Raw genomic sequence first — 22,972 nt, forward strand, 5'->3', positions numbered from 1 at the left:
CAGATACTGGTATGCTTTGCAGCTCTCCCAATTCGCCACAGCCTCTTCTTCACTAATAGAGGTTTTACTAAATATATTTATTAACATATTTCAAGCTACCATTACCTTATCAGACCTCTGTTCTGCTGAAATACTGAGCAATATTGTTTTATTGATTGGGTACCTACTGATGGTAGCAATATGCAAGCATGCATTATTCTCATACGACTACAGCTTTAATAGTCTGGAGGTAATATTGAAAGTAATTTACTGTCATCTATAGATGGCAGTTCAAGTGCTGTGGTAGTTAGGGCTGCCAATTTGAAAATTCCAGTCTGCATACAAATGAGTTATCTAAAGTCTTTTTAGAAATAACTTGATAAAACAAAAAGGCAAGAAAGCCCACCACTGACCTGATAGTCATCCACAAATATGGTAAATGGGAACAATTTCTTTGGGATGAAAGATAGACATCTTTTCCATTATCTTAAGTTTTCTAGTAGAGTCAATGACAGGCACTGAAGGAGTTCGTGGACATGTTGACTTAATTTAGTGTCTAAATCCTGAATCTTTTTGCTAACTACAGATGCAGGATTTAGACACTAAATTAAGTCAACATGTTCACAAACTCGTGGATTGCAGAGTTCTCCTGCATTGCAGTGTTCATCTCCTGAGCTGGAGGCAGAACAGAGATTTAGATAAAGAAAATACTGAAACATTGTTTTTCCCCCACCAGTGACAACGTTAAGATGTTTTGTATATCAAATTATTCAATATTTTATATTATCAAAGGAACAATATTAAAAAGAAGTAAGCAGAAAACCTACACTCTCATACACAAAAAAATATTATTTTATATTCATTGCTTCCTTTGGCCTAAATGCAGTTTTTAAAAAAAAAGCTTAGGTTCTATAAATATGTGTAGATCTTGTTGATTCATTTTAACTGCTAGATAGCATTGATAGCATTCCACTGAATGAATAAATCACATCTATGTAAACATTGCACAACAGAGGGACAATTAGGATGTTTTCCTTTTTAAAAAGAAAACTAGAACACACAGACATTCAGTGAAAAATTTTGTACATAGTTCCTGTGCTTATCTAGTTTCTCTCAGATAGATACCCATAAAAAGTAGGGGGAAAGAAAAGTTGTGAAAAAAAATGTGCAGTAGGATTTCAATGATCTAAATCTTTAAAACTTACAAACACTGTTTATGGATGAATTTCTTCATAGTATAGAAGTTCATAAACATGCACAAAAAAGATCCACACCATTTTCAAGAGAGTGAATGGTCCTGGGGAGGGCGGGTTAAGGGATGAGAGTAGCACTTTAGCAATATCTGTAACAGTTTACTTCTCTTTTAAAAAAAGATCTAGAGCAAATTGCAATATGTTAACATCTGTTTGATCCTGGTGGTGATAATTATGTAGATGTTGTATTTTTCCTATACTCTTAAATATGCTTGAAATGTTTTGTAAGTTCTGTGAAAACTAAGTTTTACGAAAAGTTGTCAATGTTATTTTAAAAAAGAAAAATCTTGTGTGTACCATAAGAACATTAGAATTACTGATACAATGTCTTCTATGCAAACACTCGGCTGTCTCCTGTTGGAGGAGGTATATATGAGTTAGAAAACCAGCTGTGAAAAATTATCAGATTTCAGCTAGTAGTAGGGTTCACGTAACTATGAAACTAAATGGCAGTTTCTACTTCAGCTCACTGGGGACCGGGTGCAGTGACTCAAGCCTATAATCCCAGAACTTCAGGAGGCCAAGGAGGGAGAATTGAAGTTTGAGATCAGCCTCGGCAACATAGGAAGACTTCATCTCTACAAAAATTAAAGAAAAAAAAAATACCTGGGTATGGTGGAGCATGCCTGAAGTCCCAACTACTCAGAAGGCTGAGATGGAACGATTGCTTGAGCCCGAGAGGTCAAGACTGTGGTGAGCTATGATGGTGCCACTGCACTCCAGCCTGCTCCAGCCTGGATGTCAGAGCAAGGCAAGACCCTGCCTCAAACCAACCAACCAACAAACAGCCTGCCCCAGCCTGGGTGTCAGAGCAAGGCAAGATCCTGTTTCAAAAAAAAAAAAGTCTTCAGCTCACTGAACTCACTGGGGTGAAAGGGAGCTAGAGAAAGTGTCTAAAAATCTCAGGAGTTCAGGGAGCTGACTCAAGTGCAACCCAACAAGGACAAGTCAGCCTCAGTCCTGGGATGAGCTGAACTCAGTTACAGACAAGATTCAACCCTTGGGTGGGAAGGAAGGAATGGCGCCTTTAACTCCACATGAAATAAAAACTGAATCAGGATTAGGCTACAAGGAAAACCAGAGCAGAAGATCCTAGAAGCAAGGAAGGCGAAGCTGAATGGGGAAGCTGTGCGGGCAGTCCATGCAGGGGGAGTCAGCAAGCCGGGTTTGAGTGATGGGCAAGATATCAATCTTTCTGAGACTCAGTTTCTTTATCTCAAAACAAGGGTAACACTGGAGGCTATACTAATGAGAATTAAATGAAATAACATATGAAAGTACTTGGCATCTCAATAAAGGTTAGTATCCCCTCCACTTAGTAGGGTACATGCATTCAGGGGTAGGTCAGGGAGAGGAGAGAGAGAAGCAGTCAGCAGGCTTTAGCTGAAGTTATCTCAAGCACTGTCTCAGAAGGAATCCAAGAAAAATGCCATTGATGCTGCCACTCCCCACACCTGTCAGTGGGGTTCAGGGAAGAATAAGGCCATGCAATGACTGAAAAGTGTTGCAAATGAATGAAGAAAGAACATATTAGATTATGCATGCGTCTCTCAAATTGGTCAAGATGCAGCAGCCACTTGACTCAGTTACACATATTTAGGAAAAGCTTAGCGGTCTGACCACAATACTAAGCACCAAGGATCCTCATTCATGTTCCAGACACTGATCTGCAGTGCACGCAAGGTGCTCAGGGGGGAGATTTGAGTCTCTGCTGTATGAGCTGCACCAACACAAATTCTTCTGTCTCTGCTCTCTGCTCTGCGAGACTGTCTTGTGCTTTAAAACATTCACTGCAATATACATTTTCAGTGGTCGATTTTGAAGGCAAATAAGAATCTTTAATATAGGCATTCTCTATCTGCTGCTATGTTCGCTCATTGCTGCTGTTTAATTCTCCTTTTATTCAAATTAAATACCTTGCAGTCATTCGGAAACTGTGCCTTCTGTTGCCACATCTTCCTGCCGTCAGAGCAGTTAATTAGCTCTTGGCAGGTCTTAGCTTCTGAAGAGCTTGAAAGGATGATTTGTAATGGTGCACTGAAGTACAGCAAGTTGCTTCAAATAAACATGGTTAAAAGTCTATTGTTTGACATTTGTCAATTTTTACACGATCATTTATCATTTTCATTTATTTGGCAGAAACAGAAAAATCTCATTCGTTTCACATTCCTGAAGGTAGAGCCATCATCATTTCTTATACTTGAACAAAGGAAGACTGTAAAAACCAGAGGAAAAACATAAAAAGGAAAATGGGACCTTATTGAAGCAAAAAGCCCTATAAAATCTGAAAAGGACTTCTCTATGGAAGACCTATACCATAAAATTGATTCTTATTGCTACTGTTACCTTTAAAGGGGTCAGAAATGGGAGACTTATAAAGAATCTTTCCTATTTATCTTTGCCAGCAGAATGAAGTCCATTTTTCTTAGATTGGCATTCAGAACCCTCAGGGATTTTGAACTTGACACATTTCTCTGATCGTTTCTCCTGGTACTTGTCTGCATATACATTATGTGGCAATTTTTGAACATCTCAATCTTTCCTTAATAGCCTACCTCAATTTTTACTTTCTTCCTGAGTCCTTTCCCTACACTACTAATGGTCTCTCTTTCCCAGGGACACATTTAGCAGGTAAATATACAAAATGCTCGGTTCAATTTGAATTTCAGATAAGTGAGAAATAATTTTAATATAAGTCTATCTCTTGCAATATTTAGGATATACTTCTACTAAATATGTATTATTTTTATATCTGAAATTTTTCTACCTGTGTCACCTGTTTTGTATCGAGCAACCCTACTTCCTTCTCTGAACTCTTGAGAGATTTGTTGTCCTCATTATTTACTTGTCACCTGCCATTTCCAGCCTAGTTTTGTTATGATCTTCAGTCAGATTTTAAGCTCCTTGGAAACACAGTGGAATCCCACTTTCAATTAGGATACAGAAAGGTATAAAAGATCTTCATTCATGTGATCAAACCTCAGAAACTACCAAGCAGACATAGAAACAAAAAAATATATAATTTTCCTTAAAGACATTGAAGCACAGTGAGCACAAAGAAATCTTATGTGAACTAAGCACCAGAGAGACAAACTGTTGGAGGTGAGACCAGTTCCTAGGACTGTGTTCTGGGAGCACAGGGAAGCCATTTGCCAGAGAAGGGCAGTCTTTGCTCTGACAAAGAGAAACCAGCAAATGCTGGACAAATCTGTCTGCTAGCAGGTCACTTTTGAATCTGAAGGAGACTACTAATTCCGTCTCATAGAATTTTACTGAATAAGCAGAGACTGGAAGTTGGATTGGCAAACGTAGAAAGACCACATGGTCTTATAGCCAGAAAAAAAGACCAGTTCTTAGGGTGGAATAATAATAAATATAAGAAACAATGGCAGCATAAAGATAATAGAACAAACCCTTTTAACTGCTAAAACACAAAAACTAAACAATATCATCAATCTAAAATGTTGTATACTGTAAAAATATGTTTCAAAAATTAAGGTTAAATGAAAACATTTTCAGATAAACAAAAGATGAGAGAAATTATTGCCAACAGATCCAAATCATCAAAAATGCTAAAAAAAGTTTCTTAAGCTAAAGAGATGAAGTGCCAGATGGAAATTCAGATCTGCAATAAGGAATAAAGAACCCCAATAATGGCAAATAAAAGGGTAAATATAAAAGGTTATTTTCTCTTCTAAATTTTTTAAAAGTCACTTAAAATTTCTTAGTATATGAGAGATATATGAAATATTAATTTAAGGTAGATCATGATAAGTCAACTATGCATGTTGTAATTCTCAGAGCAATGACTATAAAAATAATTTTAAAAGTCATAGCTAAAAAGCCAGTAGAGATTTACTAAAGCCTACACATTTATATCCCCTCCTCCCTCCCAAAACTACAAACTGGAAAGTAAAAACAAAGAAACAAAGAACAGAAGGGATAAAAAAAAAAAAAAAAAAAAAGAATAAAGACAATGTGTTCCACTCGTAGAACCTCAGCTCTCCTCTGTGAAATAACATATTTTTCATGATGTTCATGATGAGAGTAAAGTGAAACAAAAGAAGAAAATTATTTGGAAAATACCTGACACATGTTAAGTCCTCATGATATTCATTATCACTATCTCTATCTTTGCTATAAATCACTTTAATATCATGAACGAATGAGAAAGCCACGACACTTCCATCCCAGCCCTGCTCTTCATGGGCCCTTGTGTGAGACTTGGCTAAAAGGCTGTGCCTCCATGGTCATTTCTTTCCAGACTTTTTTTCAACAGCTTCATTAAAATATAGTTTACATGCCATATAGCTCGCCCGATTAAAAAGTATGATTCAATGTTTTTTTAGTATATTTACAGAGTTTTGCAGCCATCACATAACCCAATTTGAGAATGTTTCATCATCCCTAAAGAAAGCTTGTACCAGTTAGGATCACAGAATCCACCCTCAACTCACGGAACCCCTGCTGGTAGACCACAGATATCTGCACTGTAACAAGATCCTACGAGTGATTCTGGGAGAACACCAAAGTTTGACAACTTCAAAGGCACATGTTTGTGATGGGTTCCCAGGTGCGATGCAGCCTAGGGGACTTCAGAAACTCATGTTGATGTAAAATAAAAAGGTTTTGCTAAGGAATATGAACAAACGTTATCTAATTAACATAAAGCACAGTAGAGAGTCGTGGTTAAGAACAAGTACTGTGGCAGGATGGGGTCAGATCACAGCTCTCTTCTTGAACTTGGGCAAGTTACTGAAACTTGGAGCCTCCACTTCTGTGAAATAACACAATTTTTCATAAGATTCATAATGAGAATAAAGTGAAACAAAATAAGTAAATTTGAAAACATACCTGGCACATCTCAAGTCCCCGCGATGTTAATAATTACTATCATCATTCTAGTTAACAGCTAGGGATTTTAGATGAGAGTTGTACTAGGATGAATTTGGAGCATTCTGCTGCTCAGTTCTAAGACAAAGTAAGAAGGCTTAAGTTTTATGACCATGGCATATATTTCAAGGGAATGTGGTGACTGAAAAATAGATATATAAAAGCTCAGAGGGAAGTGGCAAGATAGTACATTTTTCATCTTATTCAGATAGAATTTAGAAGAGTTGAGCCAGCACATTTTTGAAACTGTTATTGTGGAAGCATTGACTATAGCCTTGTTTTGTTTGCTTTTAAAGAATTGTAGACGCATGCACATGTTAGACAGTATCTTTTTGTTTCTATGGTGATTATTTTTGTAGTTTTTTTGTTGTTGTTTTGTTTTTTTTGTTTGTTTTTTGTTTTTTTCTTGAGAACAGAGTCTTGCTCTGTCACCAGATTGGAGTGCAGTGGCGCGATCTGGGCTCACTGTAACCTCCGCCTCGTAGGTTCAAGGGATTCTCCTGCCTCAGCCTCCTGAGTAGCTGAGACTATAGGCACGTGTCACCACGCCCACCTAATTTTTGTATTTTTAGTAGAGACGGGGTTTCACCATGTTGGCCAGGGTGGTCTCAATCTCCTGACCTCGTGATCCTCTCGCCTCTTGCCTCCCAAAGTGCTGGGATTACAGGCGTGAGCTACCACACCCGGCCTCTATAGTAATTTAAAAGTCGTTGTGCCCTCCCTCATATACAGCTTTTTTGAGTAACTAACTATTATTTTTTACTTCTAGTGTTTTGTCCCTGTCTCTTGCTTTAAAAAAATGTAAACTTCCTGCAACCCCTTTAAATTGTCAGCAAAAACAAATAAAGTGGCTTGTGACACCAAGACGGGGGAAATGAGAGGCAAAGAAGAATGCTGTGACTTCAGGGTGGAGAGAGATGTGGTTTGACTACAAATGTACAGTCAGCTTTGATTGAGGGAAACATAGGAAGGTATAGAAGCAATGAGAGGAAACTATTACAGATCTCCTGGGCAGAGGAAAAAGTCAGGGCAGGAAATGTTCCTGCAGAGAGATGGAGAGGAAACAGCTGGTGAAATGTTAGTGTATCAATCATGTGGGGACACACACATGGAGCTGAGCCAGGTGGGAGTGCAGCTCCTTGCAGGAATGAGAGCAAGGATGGGCTCAGATTTACATAATTCACATACCTGCAAATTCATGCATGCACACACGCACAAATGTGTGTTTTTTGGAGCCTTTTGCCAAAGACAGTGACAATGGCACATCTATTTTGCATTGGCAGTAAAAAAAATGTGAAGCTGGTGAATGGGATGAATGAGTACTGTAGGCTTACCCTGTGTGAGCCAGGGCTCAGGCAATGAGGGAAAGAGCCACACAGGCTTTATTTTCATTGACTTCATGGCCCTCTGAGGGAATGTTCTCTCCTCCCTGTGTCAGAGGCTGGGAAACTATTCCCTCGCAGGGTGGTTGCTTATGGCCATTCCTTTTATATGGGCATATATGGAGCTTCCTTGGGTGATAGAAATAGTATTGCTAGGAGATGAGGATGGTTGCTTCATTATGTGGAGAGGGCTGCTGCCAGGTGTGTATTTCAGGACCTAAAAAGTACCACAGAGAAGGAAAATGGAAAGGAGTAACTCAGCAGTAAAACAGAAGCTCTAGTTGTGATTCCGTCAAGATTTAATCAACAAGGCAAGAACCCTGTGGGCACAGGCCAGAAGCTGGGAATAAGAGGAATGACATTTTGGGACCCAGAGAAGAGAAGCAGGACTGCCTAAAAAAGTCAGGGGATTAGAGCAATATTCAAAAAGTACGTAGTTTCCAGAGCCAGCCTTGAACCTGGCAAACAAACTCTCATCTGTCAGCTAAAATCAATACATAGATAACAGAATTATTTTTATGTGAATAGAGATATTTATTCCCAGAAAAGGCAAACTCACTTCCGTCTGTTCTTAAAAGGGTACTAATCCCATTAGAAGGTCTCCTGCTTCATGACCTAATAACTTCCCAAAACCTTATCTCCAAAAAGCATCACATTGGAAATTAGGGTTTCAACATATGCATTTTGGAGGGCACAAACGTAATTGATAACAGTTATTATTATTACTATTATTACCATTTTACTGATGAGGAAACTGAGACATAGAGAGTTAATCAACTGGTAATTAGTAGAGCCAGGTATCCAGCTAGTTAGCAGTCATCCCAGTAGTTAAACAAAGGTGACCCAGGTCCAGAATTTTTGCATGCTTTTAACCATTAGACTATGATGCCATTATATAAAGCCAAGGTCATAGGCTCCAATGGCCACTGCCAAAATGATTGTCTGTTACCTTGCAAGAAAGTGAAGTCATGCAGTGTGCCATAACTATGTGAATGGCCCCACAAAATGTATAATTCACAGAAGAACTGAAGGTATAAGCTTTGAAGTTCTTCAGATCCAGCTTCCTGTCCTGACTCTACAACACTAAGACATGCAACCGTGCACTTACCATAGTCTGCAGCATGAAGATAAGTGTTACTGTTAGTGTTATCATCATTATTAATAATCTTTATTATCAATATAAATAAAGTAATACATTTTCCTGTGTGCTTCTTAACCTGATAGTCCTTTAAAATCATCTGGAAAGGTTTTAAAAAATATTTATTTCCTGAGTCATACACTAAACCAAATAAACCAGATGATCAGGGATGGAGTCAGGGTTACGGGGTTGCTTACCCGTATTTTTCTAAAACTTCCCAAGCAATTCTAAGTTACAGACAGTAATACAAATTGCATTGGTCACCTAATACTCAAAGAACTTTCAAGATAGTGTGTTGGATGTGACGTTTTGCTGGGCGCCAGGGAGGTTCTCACAAGGAGCTTCTCGTAAGACACAGCACTCTGCCCTGTAGAGCTCTCAGCATATAGCTTTATGGCATGCACCTGGGAAGCAGGCAGTTCCTCCACTGCTTTATCTTCCAATCCATTGTTTCTGCTTCTCACTGTGTGTCTAATGTTGCCTGCAGATGCTAGCCTCATGAGGCCGTAAAATGTAGTGTTGCACTTGATATGTCACTCAGGCTCATTGTTCACCAAACCTGAGAACTTTGAGGATTCATTCCTGGACGTGAGCGTTTCAGTGGGAAATGCCTTAAATCTTTATGGATCAATTGTGTTATTATTATCACTATTATTAGAACTGTAGTTTATTAAGCGCCTCTTATATCCTAGGTTCTCTAACAGGTGCTCTACCTACATTATCTCATTTGACTCCCGATACAACCCAGCAAGAATGGAGCTATTATCCAAATTCGGCAGGTGAAGGAACTGACGCGAGCAAATCAAGTTGCCCCAAATCACATGGCTTCTACGTGGTGAAACCTGAATTTGAACCCAGATCTGAGTTCCAAAGGCCCTGTTCCCTCCACGGGCTTCATATTGTCATGGCTAAGACTGCCCAGCTCTCGTTAGAACTGTTAGCAGCGTCTTGTCAGATCTGGATTCACCCCAGGTTGTCCTCAGTCTTGAAAATAAAAGATCAATTTTGGTTTCTGAGAGGAGAGGGGTGTCACATAGGGACTAAGAAGGTTCTAGTAAAACTGGATGTGCCCAACAGGAAACTTTCAAAGGTCAGAGAGGAGACAAAACGTATCTATGGCCTCTGTGATCCTGAGGATCGTGGCTGTTAGGAGAAGAGATGAGGAATGTCCTAGCCCTCGGGGTCCCAGAGTAAATGTCCAGAAGTAAATAAACCTTAGAAATGTTATTTTACAAGCTCCAATAGTTACGAGGTTGGTCAGGATATTTCTGCTCCCTGCCTTTCCCAGAGAAATTGTAGATAATAAGGAAACAAGTGAGAAAAGTAAAGGAATAGGAAAAAATGAGAAAAATCCCAGCATTTCCCCAGAGCATTTTGGAATTTAGATTGATTTTATTTTGAATCAAAGATGTTTTTAGAGGAACACTTCATTTTTACATAGCATCTCTTTTCTCAAAAATTTAAATGGGAATTCAGTCACTGCATAGCTACTATGCTGTACATTAGGACTTCAGTACTTCCTCGTCTTATAACTGAAGGTTTGTACTCTTTGACCAATAGTTGCCCCTTGCCCCATCTCCCAGACCCTAATAAGCATTGTGCTATTTTCCATTATTATGAATTTGACTTATTTTAGCTGCCATATACACCTGAGATCATCTGAGTAGATCTCACACGTTCTCACCACACACACAAAAAAGATAGCTGTGTGAGGCTATGTTAATTAGTGTAATGTGGTAACCATTTAAGAATGCATACATATATCAGAACATCATAATTTATACCCTAAATATATACAATTTTTATCTGTCAATCATACTTTAATAAAGCTCAGGGAAAATCACTCCATAGCTTGCCATGTTACAGTATTTTCAGGATAAGGTCAGGGAAAAAGTGATGAAGTAACTAACTTGGCTAATTAGGAAGGAAGCAATGTTTAGATAAAAAATTTAAGGAATAGAGAAGAAAAATGGTTTCCAAGAGTCCTAACAGGAGAGAAAAAGCCAGACCAAGACATTTTCAAGATGGTTCTAGGAGAGGAAAGCTTCAGGGCTGATTGAAAAAAAGGTCCTGGATTTCAATTTACATGGCAGTCCTGAGTTGTACCCAGAAAATCATTTCCTGTATAACTCTGGGTCTTTAAAGCTAGAAAACAAATCCAAGGATTCGTGGAGTCAATTGAATAGTGATGAGCAGTATGTCCCATGTGGGACCTGGGGGTGGGGCATGCATTTTCTCAGTGTCTTAGGGTACAGAAAGTGGAGAGACAAAATTGAAAAGTCATTAGAACGGAGTCATTCTCCAGGGATCTGAAAAGAGGTAGGAGAGGGCAACCTGACCGGGAAGTAACTGGAATCTCAAAAAACTATAAACAGCCTCACCTTCCTGAACTGCCAGTGACTATAAAATAAGATAGCTGAGTAGTCATTTAAAAACCCAACATCTCATGCTTCTCATATTTATAATCATCATATCATTGTCATTTCATGTTTATTGATTGCTTTTGTCATATGTAATTCTAAATCCTTCCCTGATCTAGATAGTCAGATTCTTGAGTTTTAATTTCCTCTAACCTGGAGGATGTCAGTAAGTGTTCAAAGTATCTTTTTCACCATTCCTCATCTCATACTTTATGCTCCAGCAACAGTTATAGCTTATAATTCCTGGTGTATCCCTCACCACCTCTGACCTGCACACTCCACCCTCTTCATCCTCCATTTGTCTAGCCATCTTACATTCATCCTGGAGGGCACTTCTCAGGTGGCACATCCTCTGAGAAGCCTCGAGTTGGATTATCGTCCCTCTCATATGGACGTACATGTTCCTGTGCATAACTCTATCATTGGACTGACCATGTCATACGTGAATTACCTATGTATTTGTGTTATGCTGACTAGGCCTGTGAGCTGCTTGAGGGTTGGGCCTGCATCTTGCTCATCTTTAAAACCCCACCAGCTAGCACAGAGGCAGGCCCACAGTACCATTTGGTAAAAGTTTGTTGATCTGATAACCAATTAAATTAAAAAACAATGAAATTGATAGGAAACCTTTACAAAAGGCCATCCAAAAATTGGTAGCAATAACCAAGACTTAAAAATAATTTCCCCTTCTCTTTATGACTTGGCAGAGCACAAGGCAGAGAGTTCACTCATCAAAGAAATCATTGTATGCTTTGAGATACAATTAAATGTTGGATGTGATAAAGTCTTATATTGGATAGAAACTTCCTAACTGTGAACAGATTAGACTCCATTCAATTGAAAATCTAATGTATTTGAACCTCAGAGTGTGTTTACCGAATGGATCTGTGCCGTGAATGGTGGTTAGGTGCCCACAATAGCCCATCAGCCCACAAAACCCAATGCAGCCCATAATGCAGCTGAGCTTCTCTCCCCTGTGAATACTTCTCTGCTGTTTCTCTGCACTCAAACATATTACGGGCCCTGAGGCCTTGTCAAGATTTTCCCACCTCCCCATCATCACTTCTAGGAAGATACTTTCCATTCCTACACACGGTCTGCCTTTCACTGTTGGTTATGGTTTTCTAGCCTCCTCTTACTCCCTCTCACACATGTCTTTGCTTTCTTTATTTTTTAAGTCTAAGGTTAATTTTTATTTCACACAAAAAGGCGGGCAAAACAATATAAAACACATTTAAAGGATAATACTGAGTAAGCTTTAATGGAGCTTGAGTCTGCAAAAGCAGCGAGTCTGAAGGGAGAGGGAAGACCGTCTTGCTCCTGGACTGCATTGAAGGAAAGAATAAAGGGTACAGCAAGGGACTGGCAATCCCAGACTGGTGCCGGCTAATATCTTACTTCCAACAATTGCAATCATGCAAAAGGTCAAATGGTGCTCAGGGAGAGCTGTGGTGGGGCTGCCACCCTGAGGAGTTGGGGAGCGAGCTCAGTGGCACACTGGGATGGAGCTGGGTGATATATGAGTTTGGAATTTCAAAGGGATAGTCTGGCTCAGCTTTGCCTGCAATGACCAGAAAGTCTTCCAAAATGGATTCAGGGAAGAGTGCCAGTCTTTGGCCTCAGGAGCCTTTCTGGTGAGAGATTCATCACACCCAGTGTGCGCAGTGGCCCTGGGGGTCACTGCAGACCTGCGTTTGCAGGGGCCGGCTGGGCTAGAGTTCAATCATGCACTGACATCAGAGTTTGCCCATTTCATCGATGTTATCGGGGTAACATTAGCAGGAATTTTACTCCAGAGCTAGGCCTTGCCTTTTCATGACTTTTTGTTGTTGTTTTTGGAGAGGGGAGTCAGGATGGGAGGGGTGTTACTGTTTGCTGGTTTTTAAATTTCTCAAAAGGATGTCATAATCTGGAGTCAGGAGAATTTGAATTAACTCCGACACCAAGCAGTGCAGTAAGGGAGAAGAAAACCCACCAGAGACACCGGAACCGTGTCTTCTCCTTTGCGGAGGACATGGTCCTGGGGCTGGGGAAGCGAGTAAGCGAAAAATAAACTAAAGGTAAGAATGTGGGAACTGCAAGGGCAGGGGGAAGAAGGGGAAATACAACCTTCTTTATTTCTTTCTTTGTTTGTTGTCGGTACTAATTCCCGGCAGACGGACTTCCACTTCTAGTCCATATTCGGGTGATAGATCTTTGTTTTAAATCTGGTCTTTGGTGGTTTGAATGGGAATCTTCTGGTAGGTTGATTTCTATTCTGAAGGCCTCCTTATCCTATGGAGGTTTTCAGGAACAATAAGCCCTTTCCGAGTCAATAAATTAGCTTCTTCAACCTGGATGTTGCGGGAGGCTTTCATTCCGCATTTGCAGCTTCTTCAAGCTCCTCTACCAGCCTCCTGTTGGCTGCCCCCTTTCTCTAGCTGGAATCTAGGATCTGGCTTCTTAATCCTTCTTAAAATGATCCCCTCCTCTCCATCCCTATAAGTCAAGCTCCTGCATTACAACAGTACTATCCTAATTGGTCTCACTGCCTCAACACTGGCCCCCTGGATCTATCGTGTACCTTGCAGGCACAGTTAGCAAACAGACCTGTTAGTAGACACACCAAGTGAATGGCTGACAGAGAAACACGTGTTGACATTTCTTCAGCAGATACACAAGTCGGTAGGTGCTGCCCTCCTGTTTCGAGCTCTGTGCTGGCTTCCTGTGCACTCAGGGTAAAGCCAGCCTTTCCCAGAGTGGCATTCTTGGCCCTCTCTGATGGGCTCCTGCTGTTTTCCTCACTGGACTCATCTCTTGTCACCTCTCATCTCCCTCAGGATGCTCTTAGCAGACTCTAGGCTCTTTCTATGTCTGTTTCACTCCACTCTTTCCCTCTTTCCAGGATGTCCCGCCCCCAGGCTTCTCCCTACCCGAACTCCCACCATGTCACTCATCCACCAGGTAAGTATCTACTCATTTTTCACAATCATTCAGCTTGAAGGTCTGCATCCCATGAAGGCTTTCCTCATTCACCATTAGCTGAACTCCTTCTGCTTTCTACTCTGTGGGGTTTGGGGCCTGTGCAGATCTTGGTTATGAATAGCCCTTTTGTTGTGATTTTTAATAGAGAGGCAGCATTGCATCTTGGTTTGGAGCATCTGCTCAGAGCTGAATTTTCTGGGTTCACATCTCAAATCTTCATTTACAAACTTTCCAATCCAGGACAGATTGCACTCTTTATGGCACTGATATGGTGAATGGAAATAAATGTTCTCTAGGTTATCCTTCTGGATAAACAAAAATCTATTCCTTTCCTTCTCATTCTGTATGGTCCAAGGTGGGGAACCTGGGTCTTGGGCCATCACTTTCTGATGTAGTCACTGCTGCAGCATGGAGGGTGGTGTCTTCCATTACAGCAAACCAGGAACAGACTTTGTTTGGGCAGCAACAGCAATGGTCCAGGGAGGGGCTCAGTCCAGGTGTAGGTAGGCCATTCACTGGGCTGTGGACTTAGTGGCAGCAGCAGCTCCTATCAAGCCAATGAATGCATTCCTGTACATAATTCTGTCATTGAATTTACCATATTATACATTAATTACTGTTTCTGTTGATTCAACAGAACTGCATAGTCTTAACTGTCAAGACCCACAGAGCCCTGCCCCTCTCAGGGCCCAAAGAGAGGTATGATCATAACTGCCCCAGGGTTGAGTCCTTTTCATGATGTATGCTAAATTCTGGTGCCTACTGCTTGCTTGCTGCCATCATAGCATCACAATGAGGACAAAAGTGCAAGGAAGAAAGTTTGGTGATGGTGGCAGTGAGAATCCATGGGTCAACTGTGAGATTAAAGTTCTTAAGATCCATTCTCGAGAGGCTTTGGAAAGCTACATGGTCTCCGTATATGTAATTTCAAGATAGATGTGTTTGATTATTCCTATTTGTTTTCACTACATTGAGAGGAAAATAACATTTTTATAGCACTAATATGCTAAATCCTGTTTTTAAAAAAATCCATTTATTTATTCCTTCAGTAGATGTTATTGTGCACCCGATATGTTTGTGTAATCCCCTGTACTTGAAGGTCAGTAATAGAGCTTAAATTATACATATCTGGGGTCAGCTTTATATGGCTTTTTATTTTATGCCAAGAAGTTTGAACTTTATTCTCTAAGACTGTGGAGCAAAGAACACCAACTGAATGGAACACAACTTTGTGTCATGTGGATGATTCTGGCAGCAGTGCTGAGGATGGGGTGAAGGGAGAAGTGTTGGGAGCCAAGATTAGGTAAGAGGCTGTAGTTTCCTTTCAGGGAGAAGAGACTAAAATCTAAACCGGGCAATGATCCTTGGAAAAGAGAAGAGGGAATGGATTTGAGAGCAGTTCTGGAGGTCGACTTGAGAGGTTGAACAACAGATCAGATATGAACTCTGCAGGAAAGTGTTTTAGCTTGAGTGAGCAGAAGATTGACAGTGCATAAACTGACTTTTGAAATAGGGATGGGGCAGGGCTGAGTGATGACAACAAGTCCATATTAATTAGAAAATAGTTGTAGGTTGTTTAGTTGAATACAGACAGTACAAATGAGAGTGTCAGTTTAGTAATGAGATCAGGGTTAGAGATAAAAGAAAATGTGGGAAATTGCTGGTGTGTAGTTAAAGCTATAAGAGAGAATTAAATCAATCAAGACTAACAAAACAAAAAGAATGCTGAGGACAGAGTCCTAGGGACACCAACATTTTAGAGGCAAAATAAAATGAGTCAGCAAAGGAGACTGAGAAAGTCTGATGAGTGGAGAATCAGTTGAGACTGATAGAGTGGATGTTCTAAGTGAAGAGAGTTCAATATAGCAGGCCAGTATCAGAGTTAAGAAGGAAGGGACCCTCAGTATGTTGGTATCTGTTTAGCTCAAAGAAGAATGATCTTATAAGTTAATTTATTTTAATTTATTGCATGCTTAGCTCAGACTCACAGGATTTCTTTCTTTTTAAAAAAAAATTTTGTTTAACTTTTTTCATCTGAATGTTAGGTGCTCAAAAAGTTAATACATTAGATATTTGAAATGTTTTCCTATGATAATTTAAAATATTGCTTGGATGTAAGTTTTATGTTTGGGGTAGCTAATCACAAACGGAGTGGGGCATCTCGTGCACTTGTATCTGATGTTTCACTTGGTATCTTTGACCTAACGCAATGTGAAAAAGTCATAACCTTTATTACAGTTTTACTAACGCACAGAGAAAACTTCTAACACACACCCTGGATTGGAAAAGTGAGGAAGACATTATTATTCGTCGCTGGGCAGTTCTCCTGCCGTTCTTATTACCATTTGCAATTGTCTTAAGGCTCAGTAAATGACAACTGGCAACAACTTCATTCTGCATCCTTTTTCTGAGGAAAGACTGCAAAGTGGAAGAATGAAGGAAGCGTGAGGGGATGGCATTTAAAATATGGTTGGAGCAGTTTGGGAAGTGTTCTTGCTGCTGTTTAGATATCTGATGGTGCAATGAAGTGGAAGCAAGCACGCCTGCAAAAACACTCATCTCATGCAGACCCTCCCGGTATCTCATACACACTGACAACTTTGACACCATTACCTTCTCTTTCTTTCAGTGCGACCATGCACGGAAATGCCAGATTCGTGGACCATGCCAGAGTAGAGAGTTCACTATCATCAAAATAAAGACCTGGACATTTAAAATATCACAAAGGTGCTAATTTTTCTCAGGGCACTGAGGAATGCTGGCTCCCCCTTTACCCGGGCACTCACAGGCGATGGTCACTGATGAACCTGAGATTGTAAAGCAGATTTTCTGACACACTAGATTCTGTTTCCAAAATGGCGTGGGTTGTGCTAAGAAACTGAGAGGATTTTTGCTTTCTTTATAATCAGCAGAAACTCAGAATTCTGAGGTTCACTCACTGGATAAAGGACTGCACTTTTCATGGATGGCAGTAGTTGGAACATTAAATAAATATTACCCACTAGAGAAAGAGATAAGGGCAATATGGACATTGTCATTCTTCGGCTGATTTCTAAAATGAAAATTCATTCTTCTTTTTATTTTATTTTATTTTATTTTTTTGATACGGAGTCTGGCTCTGTCGCCCAGGCTGGAGTGCAGTGGCCGGATCTCAGCTCACTGCAAGCTCCGCCTCCAGGGTTTACGCCATTCTCCTGCCTCAGCCTCCCGAGTAGCTGGGACTACAGGTGCCCGCCACCTCGCCCGGCTAAGTTTTTTTTTTTTTTATTTTTTAGTAGAGACGGGGTTTCACCGTGTCAGCCAGGATGGTCTTGATCTCCTGACCTCGTGATCCGCCCGTCTCGGCCTCCGAAAGTGCTGGGATTACAGGCTTGAGCCACCGCGCCCGGCCCTTTTTATTTTTAAAAGTTAACACAGCATTGCATGTTGTAATTCCCACAGTGGTCTTATCGTGAAGAGGCATGGTTGAATTTCCATGTTGTCTCAATAGTCGGTTTACCGCTTTAATGTTTGTAGTGATACTTTCATTTGGAATTGTATTTTTTCAAGTTTTGAATATCTGCATTGTCAAGTATAATCACAAAATTGTTGAAAATTCAACAATTTATGACTAGGCAGAAGGAAATGCGTTGAAAGCTACTAATAGTAGTGTAATTCAATCCCATTATCACCACACATCTTGCAAACATATCACTTTATCCTAATATGTGTCCATTGTCATTCTTTCTAACAGCTGCATTTAGGCTAGTTTCATTGCCAGCTACAAATTACAAGTGCAAGTAGAGTTTGGGGTAGTATACCAGGAAAATGACAAAGAGTAAATCTGCCAAGAAGTCTGGATGTTATCAATAAATGTGAGAACTTTGAGTGAGTTTTGTAGCTTATTAGATTTCTAGAACGGTAACTGGACCACCGGGCAGATTTATTGGTCCATTTCGTTGTTGGTAATGTTTTACCTTAAAATCTAATTTTTAATTTAATGTGTTAGACATTGCATCTTTAAACTGAAGTTTTATAAAGTTGGAGATCACTCTTGCTGAACAGAATTCAGTGCTGCAATAAATTTGGCTATAACCCAACCAAGTCTTAAACTCTTCCTATTCCAAAGACACCACCTCCTTCCCTGATTTTGCTGGTTCACCCACAGAGAACATCTCAGTGTTCTGGAAACATCCCAGGCTCTGCTTTACTTCAGTGCCACCATACATAGCATTCTATGTACCTTGAAGGCATTCCTTCTTTCCTCTGCTAATTCTGACCTATTCATCAAGGATCTCCATGACTTCATAGCACCACTGTGCCTCTTGATTATTACACTTGTCTCATCATTTTATGTAACTCTTCATTGCCCCATCTCTAATAGACAACAAGCTCTTTGATAGTGAAAATCCTTTCTTTTTTGTCTTCATATCCCTGTTGCCTAGCTGAATGGGTAGCACATCATCTCAATAAATACTTAGTGAGAATGAATGAATACATGAGGAAACGATGAAGATATATCATTAGTTAATGTGAGTCCTGTTGCCCTTTTCAGTCCATAAAAGACTTGTGGTAAAAGTTATCAGTGTATAGGTCTCTCACTAACCTGGAATTAGTAGAATATTATCAGTAAAAGGAGGTAATGACATCTGAAGAGGTTGCTACTAATAGAAAAATAAATAATATTTTATTGTGAGCAAAACAAAATTTTTTCAAAGCTTGAGATGCTGAGGAATATGTGTAGGCTGTATTAATCAGAGGGGTGGTTAGCTTCCAGAACTACAAACTATTGGTTCGACTGTTGCTCTGCCACTTAGCAGCTGTGTATCCTTAACCTCCCTGGTAACTATAGCTTCCACCTATGTTTGCTTGAAAAATTCAGTAATACTTTATATATTTTAGCAAAATGGCAGGCATGCTAAATGCTCAATGAATGCTAGCTATTATTCCATTTATCATAGGACAACCATCTATTTGTTTGATTTGAAATTTTAAAATTAATCACACACTATTCTAAGTCTTAAAATGTATTATGCAATCATAGCCATTAAATAAAAAATAATTCTCAAATTTTAAAATTATGTATAGCCTTAAATTATAGACATGCACTAACCTCAATTATCTGTTATATCTTATATAGCAACATGTCTCAGAATGAATGAAAACTCTAAGAGTCTCTGAAGGTCTTTGTAGTCTTAAGCTTCTCTATGCCTTGTTTTTAATATCTGGGTAAGCAAGATTTTTAAAAAATAAAATTCCACTATAGATAGGTTTTAAGGAATAACAATTTTAAAATGATGACAAAACAGTGTATTTAAAAGAGTTGTGTTTGCATTTTATTTTAATTGTGTTCTTCTTTCCTAACAATTTTCAATGAGGAAATCAATAACCAAGTACTTAATATACTGAGTTTAATATAGCTTGTAAGAGTTGTCTGAAACTAAGCTTTCTTACCTTGCAAATTGAAGTTCTAATATCATCCTTTTATGAATATTATCCTGTGCTTTTGGTGGATAAGTGGAGCAGTGACCTTCGAAGGTGTGCTGACAAGACTAGGTCATGACACCAAAGGTCTGGCTTCCAGTTCAACTTCATTGTTTTCTTATGTGTGATTCTAGATAAATTTAAGGTATCTGAGCCTCAGATTTTTCTTTTATAAATAAGCCCTTATTCAATTTTTTTAGGGTTGTAACTACCAGATGTTAAATACTTTAAAATATGTAAAGTACTACAATAAATATAATTTATTTACATTAAAAGTAGTAATAATAACTATGATTGTCTGGTGTGTCAACTTGGCACTGTACAGTTTATCTTTATTCAAATGTTAATCTAGCAGTTTCTGTAGAGGTTTTCTGTAGAAGTGATTAAAGTTCATAACCAGTTGACTTTAATGTGGCCATACCTGATTCAATCAGTTGGAAGGCTTTACAAGTTGGGCTGAGACTTCCCTGAAAGAAGAAATTCCATTTGTGCCCATGCCTATTGGTTCTAGCTTGCCCTTCTTGATGGCCTGCCTTATGAAGTTCAGATGTGCTTAGCTGGCTGTGCAATTGTATAAACAAATTCTGTGCAATAAATCTGTTAATATGTATGTCCTGATTCTGCTTTTTGGTTGATATAGTGGCAATTTACATGGTTACCTTCTTTGCAAAGAAGGAATGTTAGAAAATATAGACACTTAGAAGAGATGAAGCAATCACATTATGGAACTCAAGGATTCTGGTTAATAGAAATCTTCCTCAGAAAGCCTGGTAGAGAGGAGAGCTATGGGAAATAATAAGCCCTCATTCAGAAATGCAGGAATATATGTTTACTTACAAGGAAACAGAAATTCATGAATGTTTATGTGTGTCTCATGAAGTGTAAGACTGATTCATGGGCACCATATGATGACCAGCCTATCAAGATGCCATGCCAGTGCTGGCATCACGGAAGAGGCAGCATGTCCCTTCATACAGGAAAGAACAAGGGCTTTGACATAAAACAGACCTAGCATCATTACTGGTTGCCTGAACTTGGACAGGTTATTTAACCTTGCTGAAGCTCAATTACATTAACTTTAATGTAAATATGAAATAATAATACTTCTCTCTCAGGAATATTATGAGAATCAAAAGAGATAGATTCATGTATAGTGCCAGCACCAAACAAACACTCGATAAGTGGTACCTAATGTTCCCTTGAAACATAGATTCTCAACACCAGGACCTTGCTCATCTTCTGATCATCTTAGTAAGAACCAATACTGATTGACAAGCATCTTCAGTAGTGGTAAATGTTTACTGTTTATGAGCATTCACATATTTCCTACCTATTGTGTCACATGGAAGGAGAAACAGTAAATGCCCATAAAAACTATCACATCTAACTTCCCAAATTGGTAGAAATATGTATTACTAATCTCAATATGCTTCCTCCTAGGAAATGGAACCCTAATCACCTCCACTGGCAATGTATGGTTTTCTCTGCATCATTATCAGACACATCAAATTACAGATACACTACAAATAGATCCTATAGGCCAGTGGTCAGATAGTGTTCTGGCTTTTGTCCATGTGGTCTCCATTGTTATTTGGCCTAGATTACTTGTTGATTCCTATCTATTCATAAGTTAGATGTATTAGAAGTAACTGAGTGTCAGAGCTTCCCTTGCCCTCTCAAATTAACACCCACATGTGAATCATCTTTTGAAAGACTTTGCTATTATTTTCTTCTAGACCTTTCTCCTTTCATTATTTCTTAATAGAGGCAAACACAAAGAGTGACCTCTGAGGGGTTAGTGACAAAGACAGAGATTAGCAATTTACTATAGCCTGAATAAAATTTTAAAAGTATTACAAATTATGTAAATAGATGAGGAAAAGAAGGTATCCTGCTGTGGGAGGGTGAAGATGATGGAAAGAATTCCAGCTTGGACATTAAGTCTTAATTAAGTAGCTGTAAGAAATAAAAGTCTAAGTTAAAGAGAATTACCTCAGTATTGTCAGCCTATCCTTGATGAGTCAGGGAGAGTATTGAGAATGGGGAAAGGAGGGCTGAGAATGGAACCCTGGGGAATATCAAGCTGTGAGAAGAAAAGGAGAAGCCCATAAAGACACCAAAAGAAGAGATGAAAAAATGTGACTGTTTTAAAGAGGGTGTGGTCAGTAATGTCACTTGTTCTTGAGAGGATAAGTCAAGAAAAATGGGAACTAAAATTATCCATCACATTTATCAGTTGAGGAATCACCAATAACCTTACTGAGAACAGTTTCCTTAGAGTTGTGAGTATAGAAGCTGGATTGCAATCACTTTAGACAAAAATGACAGGTGAAGTGGGGACATAGCAAGTTGCAGAAAACATTTTCAGGAAATTTAGTTAAGAAGGAAAGAATGAAGAAAGAGCCAGGTCAGGGATTTTAGTAGAGCTTAGTGATCCACGATTGTGTTCAATGGAAAATGTGGCACAGTTTCTTTTCTCCAGAAGTGTAGAGTGCAGTATTTATTTACTAGGTATAATGTTGGAATTTGGGAACACTTGGCCTTGGTAGTACACCTGAATTCTCTGTGAAACTTTGTAATATAGATGCCCAAGCCCCACCTCAGTTCTACTGAACCAACATTTCAGGGGTGCAGTGAGTCTTCTTTGGTCCTGATTTTCTTCTTATCTTACTGGATACTGTATCTGTTGCCCACATCCTACCTTACTGAATTGTTTTCTTCTTTATGTCAGCAGTGACATACTAAATGCAAGGTGGTACCCAACTCTGCCTGCAGTTGCTCAAATTATGGTCTGAACACATATCTTTGAACTATTGTTCTATTATGGTAGTTAATTCAAATGTTCTTACTTGTTACTTCACAAATTGTGGAAATGTCAGCAATACAATTTTCTACCAATTTTGAAATTACGTTTTTTTGGGGTTTTTTTTTTTTTGCAGCTGCATGTTAATAACAGAAAAACACTATCAGCAATTTAATTGATCATAGTTTGTCTTTTTTAAACTTTTATTTTAATTTTAGTAATGAGATTGCAGTGGTAGTTCTGTTTTCAGCTCTTTGAAGAATTGTCACATTTCTTTCCACAGTGGTTGAACCAATTTACACTCCCACCAACAGTATATAAGTGTTCCTTTTTCTCTGCAATTTGTTTAAGTTCCTTATAGATGCTGAATCTTAGACTTTCATCAGATGCATAGTTTGTAAAAATCTTCTCCCTTTCTGCAAGTTGTCTGTGATGGTTTCTTAAGTATTTTTTACTTAATTAAACTTAAACTCTTAAGTTGAATTAGATCCCATTTGTTAATGCTTGCTTTCGTTGGGATTGCTTCTGGTGTCTTTGTCATGAAGTCTTTGCTAGTTCCTATGTCAGAATGGTATTGCCTAGGTTATCTTCCAGGGTTTTTATAGTTTTTCATTTTACATTTAAGTCTTTTATCTACATTGAGGAAGGGGTTCAATTTCAATCTTCTGTACATGGCT

General features: G+C 39.1%; 1 protein-coding gene across 4 annotated transcripts in view; it reads left to right on the plus strand.

The window, feature by feature from the left end:
• Window positions 1-22,972, plus strand: part of NKAIN3 (sodium/potassium transporting ATPase interacting 3) — a 731,409-nt gene that overhangs the window by 203,453 nt on the left and 504,984 nt on the right. The window lies entirely within an intron of this gene.

Source organism: Macaca mulatta, chromosome 8 (genome assembly GCF_049350105.2).
Source record: "Macaca mulatta isolate MMU2019108-1 chromosome 8, T2T-MMU8v2.0, whole genome shotgun sequence".
NCBI classification, from domain to species: Eukaryota; Metazoa; Chordata; class Mammalia; order Primates; family Cercopithecidae; genus Macaca; species Macaca mulatta.